At 40.0% G+C, this 21510-nt stretch overlaps 1 protein-coding gene across 1 annotated transcript in view; it reads left to right on the top strand.

Moving 5' to 3' along the window:
- Positions 1 to 1769: 1769 nt before the first annotated feature.
- The window catches only part of ABCG2 (ATP binding cassette subfamily G member 2 (Junior blood group)), a 144493-nt gene continuing 124752 nt past the window's right edge, over positions 1770 to 21510 (top strand). Inside the window, exon 1 of the mRNA XM_041757892.1 lies at positions 1770 to 2233. The gene's annotated coding sequence lies outside the window, so the exon portion shown is untranslated. The remainder of the gene's footprint in view (positions 2234 to 21510) is intronic.

Here is a 21510-nt window from a genome sequence, read left to right as displayed (position 1 = left end):
AAAAAATAAAATAAAATAAAAATTAGAACATATTTTTTAAAAGTTCAGGTATATCCATAGAGAAGGCAGAAATTTTACTGCAAGATTTGTTCTAAACCTTGTTTCTGGCTGGAATAAAGAATAATAATATATTTAAAATATGCAAAGTTATGTTATGTGATTAAAATGTAAATTTATTTACAAGAGTTATCTATGTTCTTCTTGTCATTATATATTTTTTCTCCAGGGGTTCTTAACTACAATTACAACCATAAGAAAGGAGAGGTCCCCTCAGATTAAGAAGTGATCCTCACATTAAAAACAAACAAGGGCACCTGGGTGGCTCAGTTGGTTAAGTCTCTGCCTTTAGCTCATGTCATGATCTCAGGGTGCTGGGATTGAGCTCCACATTGGGCTCCCTGATCAGCAGAGAGTTTGCTTCCCCCTCTCCCTCTGACCCTCCTCCCTCCTTGTGAGATCTCTCTGTCTCAAATACAAAAATAAAAATAATAATAAATAAATAAATAAAATCTTTAAAAGCAAACAACAAGGGATGCCTCTGTGGCTCAGCAGTTTAGCACCTGCCTTTAGCTCAGGTCATGATCCCAGGATCCCGGGATCGAATCCCACATCAGACTCCCTTCAAGGAGCCTGCTTCTTCCTCTGCCTGTGTCTCTGCCTCTCTCTGTCTCTCATAAATAAATAAATAATAAAAGTCTTAAAAAAACAAAACAACAAACAAACCCTAGAGGAGCTATTTCTTTCTTTCTTTCTTTCTTTTTTTTTATGGAGTTCAATTTGCCAACATATAGCATAACACCCAGTGCTCATCCCGTCTAGTGCTCCCTTTAGTGAGGAGCTATTTCTTTATGATTATAGAATTTCTGTTTGGCGTAATGAAAAAGTTTTGGAAATAGGTGGTGGTGGTAGTTATATAACATTGGCATGAATGCAATTCATGCCACCGAACCAAACACTTAAAAAATGGCTAAAATGGCATATTTTATTATTTTACCACAATAAAAAAATGATAAAAATAAATAGGTAGACTTTCTTCACAACATCAAGATTTTTTTAAACTTTCACTTCAATAAATATTTATTGAATGCCAGGAGAAGATGGAGGAAAACAAATATATTTATTGAGTGCATGATTTGTGCTTAGGTATGAGCAAAAGAAAGCTCAGCATGGTGACTTAAATATAAAGAGAACTTACAGCATGGCAAGCTCAGTCATTGGCATTTCCTGTATCTCATGATAGTATCAGGACATCTCTGTAAGGCTGATATTTTTGTCACCCTTTTATAACTGGGGAGGCATGGGTGAAAACACTTGTCAAGACTGGTAAAAAGAGGGACCAGAAGCTCTTGGTAAATGTCCTATTATTTCACTTGACTTCATCATGTTTTCAGAATATGAAATGCCTATTTAATACAGTCTTATGTTCCTATTAAATTTCTGGGATAGAAAAGGAGAACATTAGAAGGCTAGCATGTTCTAAATATAGCTGCTCTCTCCTCTTCCAGTCTCTGGTGGGTCTTTGCCCTGAAACCTAATGCTGTCTTTGCTTTGGTTTCTTTCACTTCCTTTTGAATCTGTTATCTTCCTTCTCTGACTCTTTTGCCAGAAGGCAGGGCCTATGAGAGGAGACCCTCCATTTCGTCAGAGCTAGCAAAAGACAGGAAGTTTACACAGAGCAAAACTATTTGCTAGAATTGCTTTTGATCCTCAAGCTGTTGGTAGTGTCTGAGATGCTGTCACCAGGATTCTGTTGCACAAAGAGAAAGATAAAAATATCTCTCTGATGGGTGCATTTTCTCTCTTTCCCATCCTCTTGCCAGGAACGCTGGAAAAGGCTCCCAGGCTGATTGGAGGCATTAGGTCGTCGGTTTGAATCTCAGTGTTTGAGAAAGAAATGTGGGTAGTACCCGGCTCATGGTGGAGAAGAAAGGAACTCAGGGCGATAGGAGAAGCCTTGACTGCACCCTGCCCATTTCCTCGAGGCTAGTTTATTTGGAAAGCCTCAGTCTTTCTGGTCCATTGCAGGACCACGCTGAGGGGCTGCTGCATTTCCTCTGATTCTTTCCCTAGCCCCCGAGGGCTGGCAAAGGGAAGCTCCTGGAACTTTAAGGGACATGGATCTTGGGCAGAAGTCTCTATAGAAAAAAGTACAAGAGAAAAGTAGAAGTCTTCTCCATATTGCCACTGCCTCTCTTCCAAGGCTGGGGCTGCTTCATCACACGTCGTAACTGAAGTGAGTTGTCTGTTTTTATTTTTTCAAGTGTTCTGAGTAGAGAATCTTGATTCGTTTTTGGTATGCTTCTTAACAAACCTGTCACTTAAACCAGTACTTCTCATACTCCATTGTGAATATGAATCACTTGGACATTTAGTTAAAAAGCAGCAGAATTCTGTGGCCCTGGTTTGGGCCTGAGACTGCATTTCTGACAAGTTTGCAGGCAATCTCAGATCTGTTAGTCCGTGAACCATGCCTTGAGTAACAAGGGTGTAAATCCTCTGGGTTTTTTTTTTTTTTTTTTGGAGTGGGGGGAAAGGATTGGGGGTTGCTGGTGGAATGAAGGTATTTAACCAAGAATGTGATTTAATGTAGAGCACCTGAAAAGAAAATCAGTCACCATTCCTGCCCTGGTTGTATCTGCTTTAATGGACTATCTCTAAAATTTGGGGTTTCTGTTAAACAGTTCCAAGTGTGCTAAGCCAAGTCATCCCTAGTGAGAGAGAATGTTGGGCTGCTCTTTAGACTGCATGGATCACTTTGAGTAGAGCCAGAAATCCTTTAATTTTTGCAATTTAGGGTATGAGGTGTCCTATCACACCTCAACTGGTACAGCTAGTGGTCACTTTGAACATTTCGGTTTCAATGAAAAATTATGCATGCTAGAAAAATAATGGTGTTTTGCAGCTATCATTTGGAGGTAAAGATTGTAAGGCATATGAGTCTACTACATAGTTTAAAGTCAATTTAAGTAAGGAATATAATGAATATGTTTTATATTCTTATGAGAGGCCTTTAAGTTCTCCTGGTACTAGCTCCCTCTCTTAAATGATACACATTTGGGGATCCCTGGGTGGCTTAGCGGTTTAGCACCTGCCTTCAGCCCAGGGCATGATCCTGGAGTCCCTGGATCGAGTCCTGCCTTGGGCTCCCTGCATGGAGCCTGCTTCTCCCTCTGCCTGTGTCTCTGCCTCTCTCTCTCTCTCTCTCTCTCTCTCTCTGGGTCTCTCACAAATAAATAAATAAAATCTTTAAAAAAAAATGATACACATTTGGGATACCTGGATGGCTCAGCGGTTGAGCGTCTGCCTTTGGCTCAGAGCTTGATCCTGGGGTCCTGGAATCAAGCCCCACATGGGGCTCCCTGCAGGGAGCCTGCTTCTCCTTCTGCCTGTGTCTCTGCTTCTCTCTGTGTCTCCCATGAATAAATAAATAAAATCTTTAAAATAAAATAAATGATACACATTTATCTCAAAGTCACTTTTAATCCAAAAGAGACAAGCTAAGAGGAAAAAAAAATGAATATTAGATCGGAAGTCTACCTATTCTGTCCCTAGTTGAGGGGAGAAAATAGCAATGGGAAAAAGGGGGAAATAAAGAGTGTGGTGGCCTGGGATGTCCTAGCTTAGCTACATGAAATGAATAAGGAAACCTTATTCAGCCTAGAAATAGAATTCTTACCCACACTGGCATGGGAGTTCTTCCAGAATAGTAGCTCATGTCTTCCTCAGCAGGAGAAATGTACTTGAAACAGAATAAATTGTAAATTGTGCTGTTGTGATGAGTGAACATGCTAAAACTATTTGTCATTAAGTTTAGGAGTATGCGATGAGATCAAAGTTCCGAGGAATGTGCAGGCCTGGTGAAGCATGATAGGAACCCATTAAACCATCCCAGAGATAGGGGAATTGCTTCTGTTTGAAATGAGCTTCAGATAACACTCCTTTTAATTATGGGGTATCACCAGAGGTGTTACTGAAAGATAACAACCTGTGTGGCACAAACATTGACCAATCAGCACAGAAGCTACTGTAAAGAGCCCATACAATAGCAGCTGCTAGGCAGTAAGAATGTTCAGGACTGTACATTGGCCTCAGCTATTATAGGTCTTTTTTTTAAGATTTTATTTATGTATTTGAGAAAGAGAGAGAGCACTTGCACATGAGAGCAGGGGGAATGAGAAGGGCACAGGGAGAGGAAGAAGCAGACTCCCTGCTGAGCAGAGAGCCTCATGTGGGGCTTGATCCCAGAACCCTGAGATCATGACTGGAGCCGAAGGCAGAGGCTTAACCAACTGAGCCACCTGGGCACCCTGATATTGTATGTTTTAATTAAACTTTCTGTGGGGAGGAGACATTATAAAGCTACAGATGAGTTCAGGGATATTAATGGTATCCCTGCCACCATCTGCCAAAGCTCTGGCAGATGAGGCCACTTCCCTCTGTTCTCTCTGGTCAAGCCCAGAACAACCCTCATCGAAGCTGTGTATCTCTAGCAACCTACACTAAAGAGAATTATCGTAAGTCACTACAAGATTCAAAATCCTACCCATTTCCTGAGTAGAAGGGAAGATGCATATATTCTGTTGTAAAGAGTTACAGCAAGGGATCCCTGGGTGGCTCGTCAGTTTTGCACCTGCCTTCGGCCCAGGGCATGATCCTGGAGTCCCGGGATCAAGTCCTGCATCAGGCTATCAGCATGGAGCCTGCTTCTCCCTCTGCCTGTGTCTCTGCCTCTCTCTTTCTCTGTCTGTCATAAATAAATAAATAAATAAAATCTTAAAAAAAAGAAAGTCACAGCAGAAAATGAAACTTGATCACGATGTTATCCTTCCATACAAAGCATTGTTGCATATGTTATCCCATTTGATTTTCACAACTGTCATAGGGTACAGGTCAAGGAACTTATTATTTTAACCTGTTATTGAAGAAAGTCAGACTCTGGGTAAGCAATTTGCTACAAGGCACATAGCTGGTTAGTGGACGTGCTGGATTTGCTCATGGTTCAGGTTAATCTTGTGCTTTTCTTGCTCCTCTCAATCATTCTCTCAGGATCTTTGAAAACCTATATTGTTCTGTACTAGGTCTGTTTTCTTTTTATGTCATAATTTGAAAACTTTGTACATTGAAAATAATTCTGTTTCTACTTCTTTTGTCAAAATTGTTCTTATGTTTGTCTTAAGCTTTGCCTTCATTAAGACCTTTACCCCACAGGAGTAAATGTTTTAGGGCAGTGGGTCTCAGACTTTATCATTCTTTCTTTTTTTAAAGATTTATTTATTTATTCATGAGAGAGACACACACACACACACAGACAAACAGACAAACACAGGCAGGGGGAGAAGTAGGCTCCATGCAGGGAGCCCGACCTGCGACTGGATCCCAGGTCTCCAGGATCACACCCTGGACTGAAGGTGACGCTAAACCGCTGAGCCACCGGGGCTGCCCAGACTATCATTCTTAAAAATCACCCAGGGATAGGCACCTGGATGGCTCGTGGGTCCCTGATGGATGTTTGGTGAGTGAATGAGTGAATGAGTGAATGAGAATCCATCAAATCCTCCTTGTGGTCTACAAGTTTCTGTGATCTGGCCCTGACTTATCCTTGTAACCTCATCTCTCTCCTCTCTCACCTTTATTCTGATCACACTGGCCTTCAAGCCTTTGAAAATGCTCAACTGTGACCTCTAGTCCAAAGAGTGTCAAAACACTGCCTGTGGGGCAAATCTGTCCTACCATCTATTAAGATAAAGTGTTATTGGGGCACCTGGGTGGCTCAGTCGGTTAAGTGTCTGCCTTTGGCTCAAGGCGTGATCCCAGGTCCAGGGATTGAGTCCTGCATTGAGCTTCCTGTGAGGAGCCTGCTTCTCCCTCTTCCTGTGTCTCTGCCTCTCTCTGTGTGTCTCTCATGAAACAAATAAATAAAATCTAAAAAAAAAAACAAAAACCCTCTAACTTCAATAAAACTATAGTAATTAAAAAAAACCTGTGGTAATGGCATAAAAAAAAATACAGACCAATGAAATGGAATAGAGAGCCCTCAAATAAACTCTCATGTATGTGGTCAAAAGATTTTTGACAAGGATGCTAAGACCATCCAATGAGGAAAAGAGTCTTTTCCACAAATGGTGCTGGGAAAAGTGGATAACCACATGCAAAAGAATCGTCAGACCCTCATCTTATACCATATACAAAAATTAAGTCAAAATGAATCAAAGACCTAAACATAATAGCTTAAAGTATAAAACTCTTAGATGAAAACATAAGGGAAAAGCCTCATGACATTGGATTTGGCGGTGATTTCTTGGGTATGACACCAAAAAGCACAGGCAACAAAACAAAAACTAGATGAATTGGGCTTCCTCAAAATTAAAAATTTGCATGTCTCAAAAGACATTATTAAAAAAGTGAAAAGACAACCTACTGAATGGGAGAAAATATTTGCAAATCATATATCTGATAAGGGGTTAATATCTAGAATATATAAAGAATTCATATAGCTCAACAACAAAAGCCAAACAACCCAATTTTAAAAGGATAAAGGACTTGAATAGACATTTCTCCAAAGATGATATAAGCATGTGAAAAGATGCTTAACATCACTTATCATGAGGGAAATATAATGAGATACCATATCATACTCCTTAGGATGGCCATAATAATAATTTAAAAAAGGAAAATAACAAGATTTGGCATGGATATGAAGAAAGTGGACCCTTCATGCTTTGCTGGTAGGAATGTGAAGTGATGTAGTGCTATGGAAAACAGTTTGGTGTTCCTTAAAAAATTAAACATAGTGTTACCATATGATCCAACATTTCCACTTCTGATAAGGGATTAATATCTAGAATATATAAAGAATTCCTGTAGCTCAACAACAAAAGCCAAGCAATCCAATTTTAAAAGGGTTGAATATTGAATATTAAAAGAATCGAAAGCAGGCAGGCACTCAAATAGAAATTTGTACACTTGTATTCATATCAGCATTATTTACAAAAGCCAAAAGATGAAAGTAATTCAAATGTCTATCAATAGAATACACTAAATATGTATTATAATGGAATTTTCCATTATAATGGAATATTCGTTTAAAAAATTCTGACACAAAAAAAAATAAATAAATAAATAAAAAATTCTGACACATGGATGAACCTTGATGACATTATGCTAAGTGAATTGTGCTAGTCATCAAAGGATAGATACTGTATGACCTATACACTTATATGGTTCCTGCAGGAGTCAAATAGAAACAGAAAGTAGAATAGTGGTTGCCACTGGGGTGAGGAAGGACTGAATCAGTTATTGTTTAGCAGGTACAGATTTTCAGTTTGGGGAAATGAAAAAATTCTGGAGATAGGTGGCAGTGATGGTTGCACAACAATGTTAATGTACTTAATGTCACAAAACTCTACTCAAAAGTGGTAAATTTTATATAGATATTTTACCACAGTGAAAAAAACCAGGTTTTTGCATGACTGGTTCTTATTCTTCGGTTTTCAGCTCAAATGGTATTTCCTCAAGGAAGGCTCCCATTATTCTATGTAATTTCCTTATATGACATATCACTTTCTGAAAGGGATCATATCTATATCTATATCTATTTATCATTTGTCTTCATTAGAATGTAAACTTCCTAAGGATAAGGTCTTTGTCTAATTCAAAGCTATATCCTAAGACTTGGTTCTTGGCACATGGTAGATGCTTAATAAGTATTTGTAGACTAAACTACAGTTGACCTTTGAACAACATGAGTTTGAACTGTGTGGGTCCACTAACATATGGATTTTACCAATAAATATATTGGAAAATTTTTGGAGATTTGCAACAATTTGAAAAAACTCACAGATAAACTGCATAGCCTAGATGTATCAAGAAAATTAAGAAGTTAGATATGTCATGAATGCAAAAAAATATATGTAGATACTATTTTGTAATTTACTATCAAAAAATATACACAAGTCTATTATAAAAAGTTAACATTTGTCAAAATGAATGTGCACAGGGGTGTCTGGGTGGCTCAATTGGTTAAGCATTCTACTCTTGGTTTCGGCTCAGGTGGTGATCTTAGGGCCATGAGATTGATCCGTGTCCTGGCCCACACTCAGTGTAGAGTCTCTCTTGCTCCCTCTCTTCCTCTGCCCCTCCCCTTACTCTCTCTCTCAAGTAAATACATCTTTTTTTTAATTTTTAAAAAATATTTTATTTATTTATTCATGAGAGACACACAGAGAGAGAGAGAGGCAGAAACACAGGCAGAGGGAGAAGCAGGCTCCATGCAGAAGCCCAACGTGGGACTTCATCCTGGGTCTCCAGGATCATGCCCTGGGCCAAAGGCAGGCGCTAAACTGTTGAGCCACCCAGGCATCCCAATAAATACGTCTTTTTTTTCTTTAAAAAAAAAAAAAAGTATGTGCACTGGGATGCCTGGGTGGCTCAGTGGTTAAGCATCTGCTCACGGCATGATCCTTGGGTCCCAGGATCGAGTCCTGCATCAGGCCACCCGCAGGGAGCCTGCTTCTCCCTCTGCCTATGTTTCTGCCTCTCTCTGTGTGTCTATTATGAGAAAATAAATAAAAATCTTTAAAAAAACAGTATGTGCACAAACACAGACCATACATGATGCCATTTGTGATCAAGAGAAATGTAAACAAATGCAAAGATGCAGTATTAAATCATAACTACATAAAATTAACACTAGTACATACTATACACTGCAAGAATTTTATAGCCACCTCTCCTAGCTATGGTGGTGAGCTCGAGTGTTGCCAATATCCATTTAAAATGCTGTGTTAAAATAATAATCTCTGTATGACCCGTTTGTCTCTTCAGTATATTGTGTATCACAGTAAAATGTATTTTCTCGCAGTTCTCCCATATTTTTCACCATGCTTAGTGCAGCATTGTAATCCTTGAATAACACTATGGGACTCATATGAAGTGCCACTGATGATGCTCAAAGTGCTTGCAAGAAACAGAGGAAAGTCATGACATTACAAGAAAAAGTTGAGTTGCTTGATATGTACTGTAGATTGAGGTCTGTGGTGTGGTTGCCTGTTATTTCAAGATAAATGAATCCAGCATAAGAAGCATTAGAAAAAAAAAAGAAATTTGTGGGAATCCCTGGGTGGCTCAGCGGTTTAGCGCCTGCCTTTGGCCCAGAGCATGATCCTGGAGTCCCGGGATCGAGTCCCACATTGGGCTCCCTGTGTAGAGCCCTGCTTCTCTCTCTGCCTGTGTCTCTGCTTCTCTCTCTCTCTCTCTCTCTCTCTCTCTCATAAATAAATAAATCTTTAAAAAAAATCAAAAAAATTTGTGAAACTGTCACTGTCACTACACCAGTGAGGGTGAAAACTTGGCACTTTGTGCAAAATACCTTTTTACCTCATTTTGAAAATGCAGCTCTTATTTGAGTACAAGATTAGTATACGAAAGGTATACCTATAGGCTCTAATATGATTCTAGAAAATGGGGTCATTATATGACAACTTATAGCAAAAGGAAGATGAAAGATCTAAAGCTGGAGAACTTAATGCCAGCAAAGGATGGTTTGATAATTTTAGCAAGAAGTTTGGCTTAAAAGATGTCAACGGGAGAAGGAGCTTCTGCCAACCAACAGGCAGCCAGGTGAGTTCTCAAACCCACTAAGAAAATCATTGAGGAAAAAAGATATCTGCCTTAACAGGTTTTTAATGCAGACCAAAGTGCCCTATTCTGAAAAAAAAGTGTCACAAAGGACATTTATTACTAGGGAAGAAAAGCAAGCACCAGGATTTAAGGCAAGAAGGAATAGGCTAACTGCTGTTCTGTGCAAGTGCAGTGGGGTTTATGATCAGGACTGCCTTATCTATAAAACTGCTAACCCTTGAGCTGTGAAAGGGAAAGATAAACACCAGCCACCACTGTTTTGGTTGTACAAGAAAACCTAGACAAGGAGAACCCTTTTTTCTGGATTGGTTCCATCAATGCTTTGCTCCTGAAGTCAGGAAGTACCTTGCCAGGAAGGGACTGCCTTTTAATGTTCTTTTGATTTTGGGCAATGCCCCTGTCCACCCAGGACCCCATGAGTTCAACATCAAAGGTGTTGATGTGGTCTACTTGCCCTCAAATTCAATCTCTAGCTCATGGCATCATAAGGACCTTTAAGGCTCATCACACATAGTACTTTAAGGAAAGGATTGTCAACACTATGAAAGAGAACTACAAGAGAGAGCACATCATGAAAGCCTGGAAGGATCACCCCACTGGAGATGCCGTTGTTGTTATAGAAAAAGCCATGAAAGCCATCAAGCCCCAAACAATAAATTCCTGCTGCTGAAACTGTGCCCAGATGCTGTGCATAACTTCACAGGAATTATAACAAAGCCAATCAAGGAAATCATGAAAAAGATTGTGGATATGGATATGGGGGGGTGGAAAAGTGGAGGAAGGTTGTGGTAAAGGGTTTCAAGATCTGGATCTTGGAGAAATTTAAGAACCAATAGACACCACACCAGAGAAATTAACAGAAGATGACCTGATGGAGATGAGTGCTTCCAAACCAGTGCCAGACAATGAAGAGGAGGATGTTGAAGAAGCAGTGCCGGGAAACAAACAGATGTGAAACAATCTGGCAGAAATGTTCTGATTATTCAAGACTGCTTTTGAGTTCTTTCACAACATGGACACTGAAATTAAGCAAATGGTGGAAGGATTGGTATTGTTTAGAAACATATTTAGAGAAAGGAAAAAGCAAGTATGTCAGGCAGAAATTACATGTATTTCCATAAAGTTACACCAAGTGTGCCTGCCCCTCCTGCCTCACCTTCCGCCTCCTCCACTTCTACTACCTCTGCCACCTTGACACAGCAAGACCAATTCCTCCCCTTCTTTTTTTTCCCCTCTCCTTCTTCTTCCTCAGTCTATTCAACATGAAAATGACAAGGAGGACCTTTGTGATGGATTGCTTCCACTTAATAGTAAATAGTTATCATGCCATAAGTTAATAAACAGCTGTTGAGTATGCATGCGAGTGTCTGTGTGAAAATCGAGTAACTGTACAAGAGCTGTATGGAGACATTTTGTGTCCTTATCATCATCATTGCCTGAGTATTCATTGTGTACAACATTGTATGCAAGAATTGTATGAAAGTGGGTAGCCTATCCTTACACAGGCATAAGATGAGTGATATTTAATGTAAAATTAATATTGTGGTACTTTTCTCACTGTTTTACAACTTTGCCTTCAACAAATTACATTACTATATAGTATGCTTCTGTCTCTGTCTCTCTCAGTTGGAATAACTATGTATCAGGCTATTATTACAGGTAAGTGGCTTTTAAAAAAATGTAACAATGTTTCCAAAACTGTATTATGAGGGGCCTCTGGCTGGCTCAGTAGGTGGAGCATGCAATTCTTGATCTTGGGGTCATGAGCTCAGGCCTTACATTGGGTCTAAACCCTAGATTAAAAAAGGAACAATACTGTATTATGAATATGACTATAATACTATAAGCCATAAAAATTTTATAGTGATTCATTCATTATGTGTTGGCTAGGCTACCATGAAGCAATCATATCAATTATACTAAGCTATCATAGAGCAATCGTATTGTTGCTTCTCCATTATCAATGCATGAATCGTTATATCTGTAAATAAATATGATTTCTTCATATTATCTCTTCATTTTTAAAGATATGTATATAGGGCACCTGGATGGCTCAGTGTTTAAGCATCTGCTGTTGGCTCAGGTCGTGATTCTGGGGTCCTGGGATCAAGTTCCACATTGGGGTCCCCCACAGGGAGACTGCTTCTCCCTTTGCCTCTCTCTCTATCATGAATAAATAAATAAAAATCTTTAAAAAAAAAATATATATATATATATCCCACCTCTTCTTTATTTATTCATCAGTCAATGGATATTTTATATATATATATATATAATTTATATATTGGAATATAATGATAATATATATAATGGAATATTACTCAGCCATAAAAAGAGAATGAAATCTTGCCATTTACAGTGATGTGGATAGAGCTACAGGGTATAATGCTAAGCAAAATAAGTCAGTCAGAGAAAGACAAACATCAAATGTGGAATTTAAGAAACAAAACAAATGAGCAATGGGGAAAAAAAGAGAGAGACAAACCAAGAAACTTACCCTTAATTATAGAGAATAAAATGATGGTTACCAGAGTGGGGGTGCATGGGGGGATGTGTTAAATTGGTGATGGGGATGAAGGAGTGCACTTGTCATAATGAGTACTGGGTATTGTATGGAAGTGTTGAATCTATATTGTACACTTGAAACTAATATTATATTCTGTGTTAACTAACTGGAATTTAAATAAGAATTTGAAAACATAATATTGAGATAGGCACTGAGAGATGATTCATCTTGTAAACAGACAATATAAACTCACAGTATCAATAACAGTACAGTACTATAAATGTATTCTGTCTTCCTTATGATTTTAATAACATTTTCTGTAGTTCACTTTTTTGTAAGGATACAGTATCTAATACATATAACATGAAATATGGTAATCAACTGTTCCTTGTAAGCTTCTGGTCGACAGTTAGCTATTAGTAGCTAAGGTTTTAGGGAGTCAAAAATTGGATTTTCAAATGCACTGGTGGTTGGTACCCCCAACCCTGGAGTTGCTCAAGGGTCAACTATAATAAAAACAGCTTAATGAGAAAAGAGAAAGGGCTCCACCTGGAGGTTATATTAATAAGTATAATTCTGTGGGAGTTTTAAATGTAGAATATTCAAAAGTCAAAGCCAAACAGAAAATTTAACTTCAATAGTATTAGCTGTGATAATGGAGTGAGAAGTCATGAAGAAGAAATGAATCAAACATTTTTGTATAAACTATTTCCATATGAACTCCCTTCTCAGTCTCCAAATTCTCAGGACTTAAGCAATTCCTCTAGTTCCTCTCCATGTATCTCCCTTTCCTAGTATCTCTCCATGTATCTCCCTTTCATTTACTTACTGTTTATGGATACTTTCATGCTACAATACCAGAATGGAGTGGCTGCTACAGCAACTGCATGGCCCACAATCCTAAAGTATTTGCTCTCTAGCTTTTTCAGAAAAAGCTTGCCAATGGATCCCTATTGCAGATAAAGATAATAGACTGGAAGTATTTGTTTACTATTCTCCAGGAATTCCATATTCATTCAAATAAATTTAGAAATATTTGTTGAGCACCTGCTGTTTCAGGCACTGTCCTAGGCACCAAGGACAAACCAGTGAATGGAATAGAACCTATTCTCATAAAGCTCACTTTCTAGTGGGAGAAGAGAGATAATAAACAATAACCTAATGAATAATTCAGTGTATTAGAAAGTGAGAATGGCTAGAGAGAGAAGTATAGTAAGGGAAGGGGTAATTAGGTAGGCAAGAGAGGTTTCACAATTTTATCTATCTATCTATCTATCTATCTATCTATCTATCTATTATCTCTCTATTTATTGAGAGACAGCATGCGTATGCATGCATGAGCAATGGAGGAGGGGCAGAGGGAGAGAGATTTTTTTTTTTTTTGAAAGGAGAGAGAGAGGGAGAGAGAGAGAGAGAACATGAGTGAGGAGAGTGAGGAGGGTTAGGGAGGGGCAGAGGGAGAGGGAGAAGCAGAGTCTCTGCTGATCAGGGAGCCTGACTCAGAGCTAGATCCCAGGACCCCAAGATCATGACCTGAACTGAAAGCAGACACTTAATGGACTGAGCCACCCAGGTATCCCAGAGAGAGAAAATCTTAAGCAAGCTCCACGCTCAGTGTGGAGCACAATGCAGGGCTTGATCTCATGATTCTGAGATCATGACCTGAGCTGAATTCAAGAATTGGATGCTTAACCAAGGTGCCCCAGGTCTTGCAATTTTAAATAGAGTGGAGGAAAGCATTTAGGTAGAGGAAATGGAGGCAGGAGAATGTCTACATGTTAGAGAAATACCTAGGAAGCCAGCGTGGAGGGAGGAACCATTCCTTTCCATGGTCCCCACCCCCATGCACTCTGGCTCTGTGCAATATTGGCTGCTGGTTTATGGCATACATCCTGTGCTGTAGGACAACATCCTAACATTACATGGTGCCCCAGCTGGCACTATAATTGAGGTTTCAACAGGCCAGATCACTGTTTTATCAAGCCAGCTAGTTCTGTACAATGGAAGTATGTGGTGGATTTTGAAAGCATGAGCCCACTTCTAAACCTGTTTGTTCATAACATATGCCTATGGTCAGAGACAGTTGTGTGGGATACCATGGCCATGGATGAGACATTCCGTAACTTCATGATAGTAGTATTGGCCGAAGCTCTGCAGGCAGAGAAAGCACATTTTTATCTAGAGTATGCAGCTATGCTCAGGAGAGCATAAAGAATGTTTCTCTTTATGAGGGAAGAGTTCTTCATAATCAACTGCCACTAAGTAGCCACCTGTCACCCGGAGAGTGGTGCCATATCAGTGCTTTAGTATTGGCTTCTGCTGCTGGCAGATTGAGCACTCGGTAGAAGTTATAGGCAGGACAGCCTGGGGGAGGTGAAAACCATGTTATTAGTTCACACTTCCCTCTATGCTGCTCTGGCCATATTGTGTATAGACAGGTTGAGCAAGCATTGGGATGCCTGGAGAAGGAAGCTTCCTTACATTTGCAAAACAGATTCCCTTGATCATCTGAATTTTGACAGCCTCCACCATCATGGGTATTCTCTATTGGATATATACATGGCACTGAAATATTCTCTCACTCCAAGAGTACCATACACAGTCCATCTTGTCATCAATTTTTCAATTAGTTCCTTCCTAGCTCACAGCTGGTCATCCAATCCAGTAGCCACTGCCCATAAATAATTATAGGTCTTTGTACTTCACACCATAAGACAAACAACCAGAAATACCCCTCAAAATTCTGTCAACTTGGAGGATTTCCCTTCATCATGGTCTTCTGTGGTCATGCCTGAGTGAGTGGTGGTTGGTTGGTCATCCACCTTTGGCAGTGTAGTATCAGGTATAGATCCATCTGAGGACTAGACCAAAGATTCATTCTCTTCTGTGAAAAGCTCACTGGGAATTCCCCAAGAGGACTCCCATATAGGTTAAGGAAAAGATAAAAAAGTGATAGAAAAAGATATCTTGGTAGTTGGAAATGACTGGTTATACATATTCCTTGTGCTTCTGGGTCTGCTAGGACCTGGTCTCCTCTATACTACTTCCATTTTACAGTGGAAATGTTGTTGTGTACATCCAGCTTTGTGGTTCATGATGGGAAGTTCAAGTTGTATAGCCACTTGGTATTGTGTGGTAATATGTTCAGTCTCAAAAACTAGGACCAGTAGCCAGCCAGGAGCTGCTTTTCAAGGGGAGAATATTTGTCATCAGAGGAGGTGTAGCCTTACCAAACATCTAGAGGTCTGTTTTGTGACCATCCTACTGTAGCCTGCCTCAAACTATATATACAATCTCTCTCTTCAACAAAATACTTCTAATACCATTTGGTCTGCCAGGTCGTAGGGCTCAAGTGTCAGGGTAGCTTCTTTTGAAGCCTTGACATGTATCTGGCCCCACTCAAAAATAGTAGCTTTAGAAGTTATCAAGTGGTTTGGAGCAGCATGCTAAAACAGCATATGATGCCTACAAATTTGAAAGAAGCAAGTATGGTGGGTTTTGGTTTTTTTTTCCTTCATGGTGAGAAGTACAAGGTACAGTAACTTGCTGTCTCGTTTTAGAAGGACTATTCTAAGGTTCCCCAAATGATGGAGACTCTACAAATATCACTGATGTGTAGACCTATTAAACAACAATCTCTGTTCTTGGTATTAATCCCTGCAATTCTCTCAGGGATGTGGTGTAACTTTGTTACTTTTTGGTTCATGTCTTGGTACACCGGAAGCAGGAGCAGGAGTGGGATGGCAGTACCAGGGGATTCTCTTTGATGCATCCTGCCATCATAGCTGTTACTCCATGTGGGGTCCAATGTTAGACTAACTTAGGCCAAGACTCTCTCTGGTCATCTCCATAAGGTGCTACTCTGAATTTTTGAACTTGGTGGCATTTTGTGTTCCTGGGAGTCAATGTCATTTCAGAAGCAGTATCTAATAATTCCCAGAATCACTGGGTATTTTCTTTCCCCTAACGTATAGTCACCAAGCAAATCTCTCTGAGGCAATACTATCTAAGGTGTCTCTCTGTACCTATAACCCTTACCTTCACTTAGAAACTCATTAAAAATGAAAATTCAGGAACGCCTGGGTGGCTCAGAGGTTGAGCACCCATTTTGGGCCCAGGGTGTGACCCCGAGGACCCAGGATTGAGTCCCGCATCGGGCTCCCTGCATGGAGCCTGCTTCTCCCTCCGCCTGTGTCTCTGCCTCTCTCTGTGTGTCTCTCATGAATAAATAAATAAAATCTTAAAAAAAAAAAAAAAAAGAAAGAAAGAAAGAAAATTCAGGGCAGCCCGGGTGGCTCAGCGGTTTAGCACAACTTTGGCCCAGGGCCTGATCCTGGAGACCCGGGATCGAGTCCCACGTTGGGCTCCCTGTGTGGAGCCCTGCTTCTCTCTCTGCCTGTGTCTCTGCTTCTCTCTCTCTCTCTCTCTCATAAATAAATAAATAAAATCTTTAAAAAAAGAAAAAAGAAAATTCAGAGGCATTACACAGTCTCACTAAGTCAGAATCCCTGGGAGTGAGCCTCAAGAATCAGTGTTGTAATGGGTTCTTAGCACATTTAAAGAGGCACTGGCTTAGATTAGTAGTTCTCAGCAAAGAGTGATTTGCCCCCCAAATAGGGCTGACAAATAAAATAGAGATCCCAGTTAAATTTAAATTTCAGAAAAGGAATAAGTTTGAGTCTGAATTTCAAATTTAATCTGTGTTTTTATTTGCTAAATCTGGTTACCCTACTCTCCAGAGGATATTTGGTCACATGTTAGCAAACATTTTGGTTGTCACAACTGGGGAAAAGACTAGATATGGGTTAGAGACTAGATATGCTACCAAACATCCTACAATGTACAGAATAGCACCCCCCAAAACAAAGAAATACCCTGGTCAAAATGTCAGTAGTACAGAGGTTGAGAAATGCTGGCTTGGAGGAAGATTTATGGTATATTTATGCCTATGGCTATGTCATGGGATCTTTTCTCAGAACCTCCCAGATTTCCCCCCTCATTTGGGCTCTTAGTCTCTGAACTGACTTAGGTCTGGGTATTGGGTACAAAGCATACTTTGGCAACTTGAGTTAGGTTCCACCTAGCTGACTTAGATTTTATATATGTATATATATATATATATATATACATATATAAAATCTTAGTATGCTGCCAGTGTATGATTTCTTTGGACCTCCAAATCAATGAGCCACTGACAAAACACGGATTATATGCCCCATCTGGCTTGTTGTGGTCATTGCTCCATGTTGTTTCTAACAGTTCAGTGCTATGCAGGGCCTTTACCATGCGGAATCCCTATAGTCCCACTGAAATAAGGGCATACGGGATCCCTGGGTAGCGCAGCGGTTTGGCGCCTGCCTTTGGCCCAGGGCGCGATCCTGGAGACCCGGGATCGAATCCCATGTCAGGCTCCTGGTGCATGGAGCCTGCTTCTCCCTCTGCCTGTGTCTCTGCCTCTCTCTATCTCTCTGTGACTATCATAAATAAATAAAAAAAATTTAAAAAAAAAAATTAAAAAAAAAAAAAAAGAAATAAGGGCATACATTTCCACCCTAGCCTCTTATGCCAACGTCTCCGACCTGCAGAGCTCCTCAAGGGCGCTGGTGCCTGCCTCACTAATGAATTTCCTAATGTCTTGGTGAAGAGTTTCTTTTAGACCTTCCCAGAGGGGCCTAGTCATGAGGTAGCTTAGGAGGTAACATTATGGATCCATTCCTGTTTTCCTGAAACTTGCATTCCTTTTTCTACAGTATGCTAGAACATTTCTGGCAGTTCAACCTCATTAACTGTGTTATTCTGGAATCCTGGCTTTTATTAGCTGACCTTTCAAACTGTTAGCACTGTTTCCAATATTCCAGCCAACATGTTATACTCCAAACCCTGCACCCATGTCAGTGATCTTGGCTTGATTGAGTATATTTATCCCCATTGGCTTAACACCTTTAGAATCTATACCTTCAGCTGCTCCCCAGACTTCTGCTGGCATATGTTGGTAAAATCATGCAGCTCTGTTAGGGAATAGGCTGCCTCCTCCTAGGGCAGGCTGGTGCTGCTCTCTCAGAGGTATGGTTCTAATTTCTATTGGTGCATAACAAAATTCTCTGAAACTGAGAGGCCTAAAACAACACTAGTTAAGGGGATGTGAGAGGGGATGGGAGAGGGATTGGAGAAACAAGGATAGAAAATTCCTTTGAAGAGTTTTGTTGTAAAAGAGCAGAGCAATACAGCAGTGGTTGTAAGATAGATGAAGAGAGATGTTGAAGATGAAAGAAATTAAAAAATAGCATGGTTGCATGCTGTTGGGAATGAGCCAGTAGTAAGAGATAGAAATGGTATAGACATATAGATACATCAGTATATAATATATAGATACATAGATATATAGATAGTGTATATATATATATCTATATACCATATCCACATTCATATCTTTTTTTAAGATTTTATTTATTTATTCATGAGAGCACAGAGAAAGAGAGAGAGAGAGAGAGGCAGAGACATAGGCAAAGGGAGAAGCAGGCTCCATGCAGGGAGCCCTACGCGGGACTCGATCCTAAGTCTCCAGGATCATGCCCTGGCCTGAAGGCGGTGCTAAACTGCTGAGCCACCCAGGGATCCCCTCCACATTCATATCTATATGTGATGATGAGTAAGAGAATTTAAGGGACTTACTGCGAAGTGGAGACATTGACTTAGGCCTTAGACAGGAGCATGGACATTCATCTAGGCCAGAGTAATAGGAAGGAAGGCAGAGTATGCTGGTAGGTAAGCAGATGTGGTAGAATCCGGAAGTCTCTTTTGGCTGCTTCAGTTTTCTCAATAAAGTAGGAAATAAGGCTACCGACTGAGTATGATTATGGGAGGAGGTATCAAATAGGAAGAAGACATTGTGACATATTGAAATAGGAGAAGAGAAGAGTAAATGGTCTAGGGGAGTATAGTTGCTGGGCACCACTGAGGGTCCTAGCACCAAGATTCCTTTTTTTTTTTCTTAAGTAAACTTCATGTCTAATGTAGAGCCCAATGTGGGGCTTGAGCTCATGACCCTGAGATCAAGACCTGAGCCAAAATCAAGATTCAGATGCTAACCAACCCTGGCACCCTGGCAGCCAAGCCACCCTGACACCCCCCAGCATTAGGATTCTTGATGATGAATTTAAAATCAGATGAATCATTATTCTTATGTGTTTTTCTCTACCCACATTCAGTGGCAGGGATGTAGGGATAGAGTGGGGGAGATGTGGATTTAAGGAAGAGTTTGTAGTTGAGTCAAGCAAATGGCAATGCAAAAGAAGAGCAAGGGACGTTGAAAGTGTTTGCTAGAGTATTATTATAATGAATAATCATGGAATTTCATCTGATATGGAGACTAAAGTGAACAGCGAGGGATGAGGCACAGGGAACTATTGGCAAAATTAATAGATTGTACATTCTTGTGGGGGGGGCAAAGGTTTGTTGGAGTTGGGTTACTAGAAGGAGGTGGGTGGAAAGATGGGATTTGGTGGTCAGAGGACAAGATGCATAAGATGATACTAGTAATGACAGTGTTTATGGTGTGACCTGGGAGTGTACAATTGAGCCAGGGTGGAGAACAAAGCATTGTCAAGGTCCAGCGTGTTGGAAAAATGACCTGTGTATTGAATTCACCATGTAGCAAGAGAGAAGTAGTGTCAGTGAGAGTGCCAGTGTACCAGGAACTAAAGTTACTCATAAATGGAGCAGAAGGATCCTGGAGTCTAAAGTTAGCAGCAACCATGAAAGGCAGTCAGTGATAAAGTCTGAGGACATGAAATTCAAAGCTGAGATATTAGTGGGGAAATTAGTAGTAGATGATCTACTTTGGGATGTTCACATTTTGTGGTGATTTCTCCTCCCCAAATAAGCAATATCAGAATGTGAAATTCTCCAATGCAACTTTAAGAAAAATGCATCTCCAGAAAGACTTCATGCTTTAAACCCCAGAGGGCGCCAGAGTCTAGCTTTTCATCTAAAGGTAAGCCAACCATAATTAACTCTTGAGAGTGAAAGGGACACAATAATTACTTGAGGCACTACGTGTAAGCTTGGGCTTTGGTATGCAAACAAAGACATATGCTCACTCTGCCCTGCACAATATGAAATTATGGCCAGTTTAATTATGAGCCAACTCAGCTCTAATTCTGAGAATCACTGTAAATATTTTTGACACACAGATTAGAAAGACAAAAATGACCAAACTTACTTTTATCTTGAAGAGAAGATCAAGAAAGACTTTCTTCTCCACCCCATCTCCCTGATTATATTTATTGCCTCCCCCATGTTTCCCTTCAGTGAATCCTAGTTTGACTATATCTTTAAGTAAGAGAATTGCTTTCTTCCCTCAGAGAATCTTGGTCATTTAAAAGTAATCTGAAATGTTCTTTCAAGTCCCATAGTTCCTTTCTATGTACCTTTTTTTTTTTTTTTTAAGATTTTATTTATTTATTCATGAGAGACACACACACACACACACAGAGGCAGAGACACAGGCAGAGGGAGAAGCAGGCTCCATGCAGGGAGCTGATGTGGGACTCCATCCCAGGTCTCCAGGATCATGCCCTGGGCTGAAGGCAGGTGTTAAACCGCTGAGCCACCCAGGGATTCCTCTATGTATCTTTTATCTTCTATAGTACCGAGTGTCAAAAAGAAGACCACAGGCCCAAAATGGATTTGCTGAGGTTAGGAGCCCTAGATCAGTAAAACTAAGACTTAATACCTAACATAACTATAGTTTCAGTTCCACCAGGAATATAACCTTTAACCAGTTGGCATGCATTTTCAGGGTCAGCTCTTAGAAATTTACTTATAGACTCCTCCGTTCCCTTTTGTAGGATGATCTTGCCTAAAACAGTGCTTTCTTTATTCATAATTACCCCCTCCCTCTTCTCTGCCTTTAAAAACCTTTCCTTTTCTGTAGTGTAGTGGAGCTGCCCTCTGGAGGATGGGATGGTGCCTGATTCATGAATCCATTAATAAAACCAATTAGATCTTTAAAATGTACTGGGTTGAATTTTTATTCTTTAACAATGATAATTATTTCCATACTTGTTTATTTCTTCTTCTAGACATGACTTACATGCTGAGAACATTAAAAAAAATTGATGCTGAAAATGGTTCCTCTGAAGGGTTCTGTGTATTATGTTCTCTCCTTTCTTAATAAGCCAAACTATCCTTTCTTCTTAGTAAGCTCAAATAAAATCAACTCTTGCATATGTTATCCCATCTATGTATCTTTGTATATTCTTTCTTTCTATCTATCTATCTCTAGCTGTCAGGAACACAGTATTAACCTTATGGAACTTATTTCTACCATTCCTTTTGCTTTGGCGCTACACCCTTCATCATTA

This window comes from Vulpes lagopus, chromosome 6, assembly GCF_018345385.1.
Source record: "Vulpes lagopus strain Blue_001 chromosome 6, ASM1834538v1, whole genome shotgun sequence".
NCBI lineage: Eukaryota > Metazoa > Chordata > Mammalia > Carnivora > Canidae > Vulpes > Vulpes lagopus.
This window is presented reverse-complemented; position numbering and strand designations above follow the sequence as displayed.